A 10,516-nucleotide genomic window follows, 5' to 3' on the forward strand; every position below is an offset into this window, starting at 1 on the left:
CCAACTGCTAGCAGTAGTTACCTGCATACGTTACGGGATAACTATTTATTTTATAGTGGTTGACATTGTTGTGATATGCCATAGTCTTGAGAGACTGACGGCTGCCAACGAGTAATAGCCACATCTATATTAGCCTCCGTTGCAGGCTCTGAAGCGGCTTTTGGGGGGCTAAATAATACACTTTCTGCAGCCACCCCGTAACTATCAGCCATCCTGTAACTATCAGCTAGGCGGCTGATAGTTACAGGATGGCTGATAGTTACGGGGTGGCTGCAGAAAGTGTATTATTTAGCCCCCCAAAAGCCGCTTCAGAGCCTGCAACGGAGGCTACATCTATATAAAGATGCTTAAACTTATATTTAGTTTGATCGGTAGGGTAGTCAGAAATGAGAATGAGGGTGTTGCAGTCCCCAAACCCCGAGACGCTCTAACTCACCTTGAGTCATAAGTCTCGCTTCATCATCCGTAATCCATTACTGAAGTCTCCGGAGAGACAACAGGTAAGGATTACCCTACCGATGCCGAAGCCCGGGGTTGAAAACATTACGTACCTTTATGGTATTCTATACAGCTCGTGGTCTTTAAAGTTACTGATTCTTCTTTATGTAGCGATCAAATATAAGATGATACAATAACAATTTAACCTGGTCTAGTAAATATTATTAACTATCGAATTATAGCGTCACCAACTTTATTTATTGGTACAATATGTTACAAATAGAGAGAATTATACCAGTGCATTTATAATTAGATGCGCGAAGGCTGCTGGTAAGGATTTGCTCATTAGCGACACGTAGCGGTTTGTATACATATTACAGCTTGGCGTACCTGTGAAATTGATGACTCACCATGAGGGCGTTAAGTGAGCTTCGTCTGAGTCACTGCAGGATTTGCTTTCCGAAAGCGGTCTTAAACTGTAGATTTTGACTCCTACTTCATTAAGACCATAGTTTGGATTATTTCTTTTGAAAGATCGTAAGACAGTCTTTAGTTGTAGATTTTGACTCCTACTTCGCGAAGACTATAAGCCTGGCATTTGCACAGACTACAACAAAGGGCTTCTTTTCCTTCGAGGGTGTGATTCACCCGTAGGGTTGGGTGGAGGATGCACTTTAAAGTTTACCCCCACCCACAAACAAAACGGTTTTAAACATGAGTTGTGGGGGGCGGCCTTGATGAATGTGTCATTTTCCTATGCTCCGCAGTTTAACTTGCATGATGCCCACGCTTGTCTGAAATGCCTGAATGCATTTGCGAACAGCTAGCCGGCGCCGCAGCAATTTTTCACCCTGATCAGTGAGTGATAGCCAGGCACAAATGTGTTGTACAGATAAGAATACAAGGTCTTCAAAGTACGGTTTTAAACCTCCCCGCAGTAAACTTGACTGATATGCCCATACACGGCAATGGATCATGAGACGACGGTTATAGACGAGACAGATGATATGCGGCGCTGTGGACGTTAGTGATCAAGGCCAAGAGCAGCTAGGGTCGTATCGGGTGAGCGGGGAAGCCCAAACAATGGGACAAAGCACTAGCGTAGTATCAATCCCTATCATACATTGCTACTGGGCGTCTTCTGTCTCTTTTGCAAAGGAAAAGAAAGAAGAAACTCGTTGCTATAACAGGGATGCGAAGGGACAGTAGAGGCACTGCATTTAGGTTGAGAGGTTGGTACCAAGATAACAAACGCCGAGCTCTACTGCTCTCTATGTCTTCTGTATCTTTTGTGAAGGGACAGAAAAGACGCAGTAGCTAGAATAGGGATGTGAAGGGATGGAAGAGACACGGTACTAACTATAGAAGGAGACTGGCCTGACTAACTTGACCAAGCTGAAGTCCAGCATTTCCACAGGTCAGGCTAGGAGGAGTCACAATGACCCCCGTGAGCGACAGATTATGTAAACAGGCTAGGATGAATACCAGGATATCAAACAAAGCGCCGAACCCCATGCTCTCTTTCTCTGGGACATTTCCACAGCCGTTGACGGAACTGTCCCAAGGTTTTCCTCCCCATGCCGGATAGCCAGTCAGGACAAGGCCGGTCTACAGAGTTACAGCCTTGGAAAGACTGATATCTTATCAACACAAAGACTTATCAAGATTATTTCTTAAAGCGCCTGTGGCCACAGAGAGAACACCAGGCAGAGACTCTTAAGATCATTTGCGCTTCATCGATGTCTTGTCTTCGTTGTAACATCGATTTCTTGAAGCGCCTGTGACCCCTGAGAGGTCTAGAGAACTCTAGATCTAGATATAAAACTCGATCTTAAGATGATTGCACTTGATTGATGTCTTTTCTTTGTTGTCTACACACCATCTCTGTGAAAAGAGTAACGCCCTGGGAAAGATTCGGTTGGATGAACACATAAGCAATTATCCCTTGCATGTGTACATCACGCGTGAAAACATGTCGGTTTTACCCCCAGCTCTTTGTGATGATCACGCGATATTTGCAGTTCGCTTGGTTTTCATTCATAATTCTCTAAATGTTTACTCTATGCCCAGGGGAGAGTCTGCACGCGCTCTCCGTGATAAAATATGGCGAGAGAGAGAGAAAGATGGAGATCCTCATTTGACTTTGTAATTTCATGACCTTGTCCCATGTTCAGGGATAGACTTAATACCGCATGTATACGACTCACGTGGGGAATAAACATAATCTCACAGGGTGCTAACACAGTAGTCAGCCTGCCAAGGAAACTGTAGCACACATGGCGACTAACGTTGACATACATAGTTAGATTAGTCTCTACCAGACGTCTCTTGAGAACTGAAAAAAATTCCAGTTCCAAAATTGGGAGACATTTGGCCAGAAGTGCTTGCCGGTAATAGAAGTGCACAGTGGTCCACAAAGAGGTTTGGTATAGACTAGGCATTCCTAAATATTGTACAATTCTTTATCCCCCACTTTTTTTCTCGCAGACTGGAGTTTCTTTTGCACTCTGTCGTTTATTTTTGTTTTCGCTTGTTCCACTCCTCCCAGTTTTATCCATACTATGTTTGTAATCTAACAGGAGTGCCCTACCATATGCTACTCTCAAAATCCACACCTCCATCCAATGCGTGATAATAAAACGCACACAGCCTTGTAAACTTACGCCCAGAAGATTTGCTGTAATCATTTTTCCATTTGCCCGGGATTACAAAAGATACCAAGGTTATTCCTATTTAACCTGTAAGTATCGTAAGCGCCCCCGGCTATGTATTCGCACATTTCAATAGGCCCTCACGTTTAATGATACATAACATACATGTATATGGAATGTAATTGCTGTCCTTGTACCCATTTTCAGTGAAAGTGCGCGACTTTGGACCGTAAGAGTGACCTCGTGCGCAGGCGCATAGTGTTTTTGTGTTTATGTAAGCTTCAAGTTTCATTAAAGCTTAACCTTGCTCCACATGTCTGACTTCAAGTCGAGCGAACAGTCTGGAATATTCGAGCAAGCCACGTGTGCGCGCTCGGTCATTGTGATTCCTTCAGCTACACCGCGATTATCATATTATCATAGTTAAGCTAGCAGATCTGAACATGAAGCGACGCAGAGAGATAACCCTTTCTCTTTCTTTCCTAATCGCCAAGCAGATGTGGGGAGAGGGTCGTACCGTTTTCTAACTACCGAGTTTCCTCCACGTCTATCCATCCATCCATGCACGTATACGCAGCTCATCAATTCCAAACATGAGCTTGGAGATTGGCTCTCTAATATTCTGCGATCTTTGCCAGGGCAATGCCCTTTCTCGGACTATATTCACAAATTTCAATAGCAACTCACGTTTAATGACACATAACATACATGTATATGGAATGTAATTGCTGTCATTGTACCGATTTCAATGAAAGTGCGCGACTTTGGACCGTAAGAGCGACCATGTGCGCACGCGTATGGCATTTTCGTGTTTATGTAAGCTTCAAGTTTCCTGAAAGCTTAGCCTTGCTCTACATGTCTGACTTCATGGGAGTGCGAGCGGGGCCGCGCAAGTGGAGCGAACGGTCTGGGAATATCCAAACAAGCCACGTGCGCGCTCGGTCATTGTGATTCCTTCCGCTCAGTGTACTACAACACCGCGCTTATCATATCATCATGGTAAACGGCTAGCAGATCTGAGCATGAACAGCTAGACGCACACAGATAGATAACCTTTTCTCATTCTTTTTAATCGTAGAGGAGATGTTGGGAGAGAAGACTGAATTAAACGTCGAGCTTCCCTTACACGCACCCATTCACCCATGTAAGAGAAACTCATCAGCATCTAGAAGCTAGACGTTTAATACGTCCATCCATCCCAAACATCTGCTTGGAGATTGGTTCATTCTCATTGTACGCACGAGTTTTACACGGGCAATGCCCCCTTTTCTCTGTCCAACCGTTTTAAGACCTAAGCATACATTCTTTGCGCGTCGTTTGCTCATGTGATCGCCCCGGTGATCAAAGAAGGCGGTCTTTTGATCCTTTTTTTCCATGGCCAGACGGCGGCGCGCGAAAATTCCCCCGCGACCTTCGTGATATCTCCGAGGGCCGTCGAACCCACCCGAGCGTAGTGCGCGCTGGTAGCGATAAGCGTGAGGCGCAGGCGCAGTAAGGTCCGTAGTAAGCCAGTGCCCGTGACCTTTGCCCCCCTGCACGGCGGTGGCGGCGCGTGATTTGTACGGGGGTTAGCAGGTCGTGAATTATTCATGCCGAGTAGTAGGCCGCGTACGGGAAAAGGGCGGGAAAAATCCTCGTAGTAGACGTTAGCTGCAGACGATCGATAAATACCGGTGCCCCGGTAAAGTGCATACGTAGTTCGTCAAAAAAAGGGCGGGCAAAAGGGGATACCTGGATTTGAAAGAAAAACTTCCCTCAGCACACAAAAAATGCAGCAGAAAAAGAAGACATTTAGATGAAAGAAGTATTTGTGTATGGCAATAGGTGTATATTGAATAAGAGTGATAATAGTAACTTGCATTCGAATCAATACATGCACTTAAAATGAACCTCAGATGACAAGCTGCCGTTGGCGGTCGTCTTGGCATGCAGGGCACGTCGGTTCTGCGGTTACTGTGCCCGCCCCTGCACCCGACACCGTCTCAACCGTCTTTATCGTGTAATTAATTTTCACGCCAGCCGTAAGATCTTACTATCTCTCGCCCGAGAAGCTCGGCGGAATTGTCTTGATAGATCTCCGAGTCGATCGGCGCTTGCTACAGAACACGGCGTGCATCTCAAGATCGCCTCGCAGACAAAACCGGCCGAACCTGAGTCGTAATAAGTCTTCCGATGCATAATAAACAGTGTTTAACGATTAACAGTGACTGCAAGTCGTCTGGAAAAGAAGATATATATATTTACAGCGACAGTATCATCTGCAACGTCGCATAACTAAGCGGCGTGCATGGGCTCTATAGTTCATAAAATCATCTTTGTTTACAAGTAATTTTATCAATTTGTTGTTTAAGTAATTTTATCTTATTCTTTATGCTTTTATTCCTAAAGTATTGAGCGACAAGGAGAATCCGCATTTCTGTGTAAATTCAAGAATCGTTCCGGTGCCACGCCCTTTCCAAGAGCTGTCCTCAATTTTGGGTCACGTGCACCTGTTCTCTCGCCGACTGCGCATGCCCAGATCAGCGCGCCCTTGCCGGTGAGGGCGAGACGTGCCTATCGGGGCCGTCTGGTACCCAGGTCACGCACGCGCCGTCTTCTACTCAATCTCCGCTGTAATGAGCGTGCACGTCTCGTCTGAGTCCAAGGTCAAGTCGGCGCCCCAAATAAAGGACGCTCTACGCTTCCCTGCACACTCGTTTATACTCCCTCATACATTCTGATGATCAGGTCTTGGAATTCGTAATTTTGCGTGGGCTGCAGACTTGTAACAGGAGTAGCACCCGCATTGCAACACATGCACAATACAGCCTCTAGTCATTAAACAATACCATACCTCGGGCTGTATACATCCTCGTACGTATATTCTGCTGATCGCGTTTCATACGGTCAGGTCTTGGAATTCGTAATTTCGTGTGAGGTGAAGACTTGAAACAAGAGTAGCCGCTGCATTGCAACACAGCCTCTACTCTTTAAACCATATCATACCTCGGGCCGTTTAACTCCTCGTATATTCGCTTGATGATTGCATTATTTTGAAGTTAGGTCTTGGAATTCGTAATTTCGTGTGAGGTGTCGACTTGCAACAGGAGTAGCCACCACATTCTTACGCGTGCACACTGCAGATTCCAGCTAGCCATTAAAGCAATACTCTGATGAAAGGTCAAGTCGGCCCGTTTGCATCCTTGTACATTCTGTTGAAGGTTTCTAATACTAAGGCCAAGTCCTGTAAACGTATCTTCAATCTACGGCAGCATCAAGTCTTGCATTCGTCGGGTGATAGCTTGGAAATCGTGCTCGCTGGAGGGATAGAGTTTAAATTGAGTTTTCAATAGTAATGCGAGAGGAGATGAAGAGATGATTTAAGCGTATCGTTAGCTTGAGAAATCTTTAGATACACGGTTTCCGACCGACACATTCTTAAAGATTCTTAAAGCCGAAGATCAACCTTACCAAGAAGGTTGCTCAATAAACTTGATTTTATAGAAAGTCATTGATCTTACCAATAAACGACCACAGGGGGAAATTCCCCCGGGGAATAGAAGATAAACTTTCAAGAGTCACTGGCTGGACGGTGATCTCTTTTGTGGGACAAACCGTTGTGTGTTCTTTGTCTCCAACACACATCATCGTTCATCATCTAGTTATCCCCAGCCGTCATCGGCGTTAACGAAACGTCCCTTCGTACCGCCATTATCATTCCATTAAAGCCAGCTAGCGCCTTTGATCGTAAACGACGTGATTTGGAATTCAAGAAATGACACGGTCCGCAAGGACTTTGTAGCATCATAGGTAACAATTGTAGCTTTTGTCTGGGACGTTGTACCAATACCTGAAGTTCTTCACAGGCGAATATCAACTGGAATATATATACTGAATCCGTGCGTTACGCTTGACATTACTCAGCCTTTTTCAAGGCTACTCTCTTGCACACAATGCCATTTTTTCTGCATGCTCAGAATTCATAATTTCGTGTGTGTACCCGCACAGCATGGACACGCATGCGCACTGCAGCACTTGATCTCCTACTTTTAATGCTATTTTCTTGCACACAAAGCTACTTTCTAGCAAGTAATATCTATTACTATCAAGGCTACTTTCTTGCACACAAGGCCATTTTTCTGCATGCTCAGAATTCATAATTTCGTGTTAGGTGCAGACGTCAAACCGAAGAGTAGTATACCCGCCCCGCATCGCAACACATACACCCTGTAATCTCTGATGATCATGTAGCAATACCTTTTATAGTTCTGTACAGATACTACAGTTTGCTTACACGGATGATAAAAAAAAGGCGTATCTGCAGACATAACAGCGTTAAGCATCTTTATGACATCTCCACACAGACGCATTAGGGGCCACTCCCAGGGTTGATTTATTTTTCCCACGGGCATTGCGGCGACTCGGCGCGGCGGTAGGGCACGTGACAGAAATCCACAATGCGCTCACCGAGTACCCATCCATCTAACGGTTATCACTCTCACTATTACCCACGCCTACGCCTTATTGTACCTTATTGTACCTTATTACTAGTAAGCGGTAGATATGAAAATAATACATCTCACGTCGGTTTTGATTTTCTTTGTGGTGGATGAATTATATTCGGCTTAAGTGTGCTAAATTAGATTTATGTATAACAGAATCTTTACTTACATTTCAGTCTGGGGTTAAAACTCAACGACCTGGTGTGTAGATGGGATGTAATCTGTAGATACCAATGAATTTTTCGATATTTGTTTGATTGCTTTTTTATACCTTAATGCTGTGTTTACCACATAACTTGAGACTTTTGAGTCGTTATAAGTATTCGTGAAAATTTAGAAAAGTAAAGCGGCTAAGATTGATTATTAGAATCCTTTAAGGAAGCGTGGCTTCCCCTTTCAGTTTCCCGTCCGTGCACACAGTTCTTCAAGGTTCTTGGTATTCACGTGAAAGCGCGCCGTGTCTTGCTGATGAACTGATGCGGCGGTAGATCTATACCCACCTGTGATCTGCATCATTTACGGTGTTCGGAACGTGCTGCGATCACTTTCTATCCCGCGCGCGAGCACGTGGTCTCTCCTACAGCCATCCTTGGGACACGACCAGATCTGTCCTCGGACTAAAAGCTAGTAGACATGGGCCAGAATATAAGATATTTCATTAGGGACGATCGCAGGGGTTAGTATTCATCTGCCAAAGCTATTTAGTATTTTCCGTCCGCATTGAGATCTGGTTGAGGCTAGGGACAGTGGCCACGCCTAGTTGTAACTTGATCCCCCAAAATGCTGCTTTTTTTAAAAAGATAACCTTCCAAAGGAAAATAGGTTCTTTCCTCACAAAGCATATGTAAGATAGTTCTTAACAGTCAGAAGTTGTCCACGCCAAGTTTTACCTTGTTTCATTGTACTAGCTGTCTTTTATTCATTGTTAAATAAGTTCAAACATGTTATAAGTTTCAATTCTAATTGTTTGAACAGTTTAGAACTATTGTGACTTAGACATTCTTTTAATCAAAATAGTTCAAACATATTACAAATATGACATTAAAACCCTCTCGGTGACTTGGAATTGACTCTACTGTTGTTATTGTGTGTATTTCATATTTTATTGCTAAGGACAAATGAGTGTCCAAAAGCAAAGAATAAAGATTCAAGATTCACGCGGCCTTACGAAATGATGAAGCGGGGAAACCACACCCTCCCCACGGCGCACTCCGCCGCGGCCCAGACAGCCCGCGGAACGCCGATGCGCCGTGCATCAACTTCAATTTGACGGGACGTCTGGGTTTTTCGCGCCAGCCAAAAATCGATTTTTACTCGAGCTCGACCGTCTACGTTGGCGTTGGCGTTGGCGCGAGCTCTGCAAGATTCCCGCGCTCAATACATGATGACAGGCCGCGCCTTTTTTACGAGCTCAAATTGGCCTTTCTCTCGCCGATTGATGAAAAGTCGGGATAGAATACAGACAAACATTTACGACTGGGTAGCTTGAGACTGTAAAATAACGAAACTGAGTCTGACAGGATCACAAATATGCCTCGGCCCTGCGAGTTCAGTGATCCTTTCTATTCCTCGCACGTTTGGTCTAATACAGCGGGCGGTTTCTCTCGTTATGAAGGCGGCCGATCGTTCGGAAAGATCGCGTTTGTGGCTTATCAGGAGGGAGACGATCATGACCGATGAAAGGAGAAGCCGGGAGAAACGGGCAGACTGACAATGAGGAGGAAACAGACACGTAGGAGTAACCGAGTTGATATTGAAATTAGAGAAACAAGTAAAGAAGTGGCACGGCCTTTCGTGAAGAAATAAAAGTGTGACTGAAGATACAAAAGAAAAAGGAAGATATGGAGTGCTCCAGACGAATTTTTGTACAATGGTAAGTTTTGACTGGTGTAGATTTGCCCTACACAACTTGATTAAGGGGAACAGTTCCTTGCTACAAAAATATCCTCTTTCTCTTCCGCTTCCTCTCGTAGAATGGAAAGTTTTGCTTCCTCAATGCAAGAAACCCGTGTGCTATCAATAACACTTAGAAACACAAAGGACGGATAAAATAGAACCCCGCAAGAGTTAGTTCTGCTTCCATCTTCCCCTACTGTTGACAACTAACCAATGCTAGCGTCACATTTCCAAACCAGGGCCCGACCGGGCTGTTTGCGGACATGGGACATTAAAGCGTACATCAAGAAATATGCACAAATTATACTCATAACTAATTCTTTTTTTACTTTTTGTGTGTTTTCATGTCTTTTATGGCATACTTCGCCGCAAACCTCCCGACCGGGCGCCGGTTCGGAAATGTGACCCTAGTATAACACAGACTCTCTCTGTTTTAGAAAAACAACATGCACTGGCACAAACATGATTGAATCATCATTACACATCCCCGAAGAGTGGATTTAGCTTGACCGCAGGTAACACGTCGGTGACGTTCGCAGTGTTCTTTTTCACCTTCCCTGTTATAGAATCAACAGGATGCTCCCGCCTGAAGTATGTTATAAGGCATCCGCTAGGTTATTAGGATAAACCATCCCACCACAGGAAGTGAAATGAAATGTTATTATCCTCCCGGAGGCTTCCGATCATACTTGGAACGGTTATCTGTATCTCACACAGGATGCGGAGACACCGGAGACAATGGAAGCACGCTGGGAGAATCTGTCGACTCAGCAGATACCACGGAGACAATTTCCGCTGGAGTCTCCAGACACGTGAACTGGGATCTTCCCTCACGTGACACCTGTAAAGGTACAGGAACTGATGAATGAAGACGATGTTTGTCAAAACATCTGCCAAAGTCAATGATATACCGTTATACCACTTGTACTGTGTCATTTATCCTTTTTGTGTGATTATTTGCTTCAGTTGCTTATCAGAAACTTTTATAGTGCGAGTAGCTAGTACAACATAGCCATAGGTGATTCTGTTGTTATCAGTTTTGTTGCACAG

The 10,516-nt window shown here is 44.6% G+C and overlaps 1 non-coding gene across 1 annotated transcript; it reads right to left on the reverse strand.

Annotated features, from left to right (window-relative positions):
* Positions 1 to 379: 379 nt before the first annotated feature.
* LOC136436010 (U8 small nucleolar RNA) lies at positions 380 to 522 on the reverse strand. The gene has a single exon (XR_010755986.1). It is a non-coding gene; the product is annotated as a U8 small nucleolar RNA (small nucleolar RNA).
* Positions 523 to 10,516: the final 9,994 nt, after the last annotated feature.

Source organism: Branchiostoma lanceolatum, chromosome 5, assembly GCF_035083965.1.
Source record: "Branchiostoma lanceolatum isolate klBraLanc5 chromosome 5, klBraLanc5.hap2, whole genome shotgun sequence".
NCBI classification, from domain to species: Eukaryota; Metazoa; Chordata; class Leptocardii; order Amphioxiformes; family Branchiostomatidae; genus Branchiostoma; species Branchiostoma lanceolatum.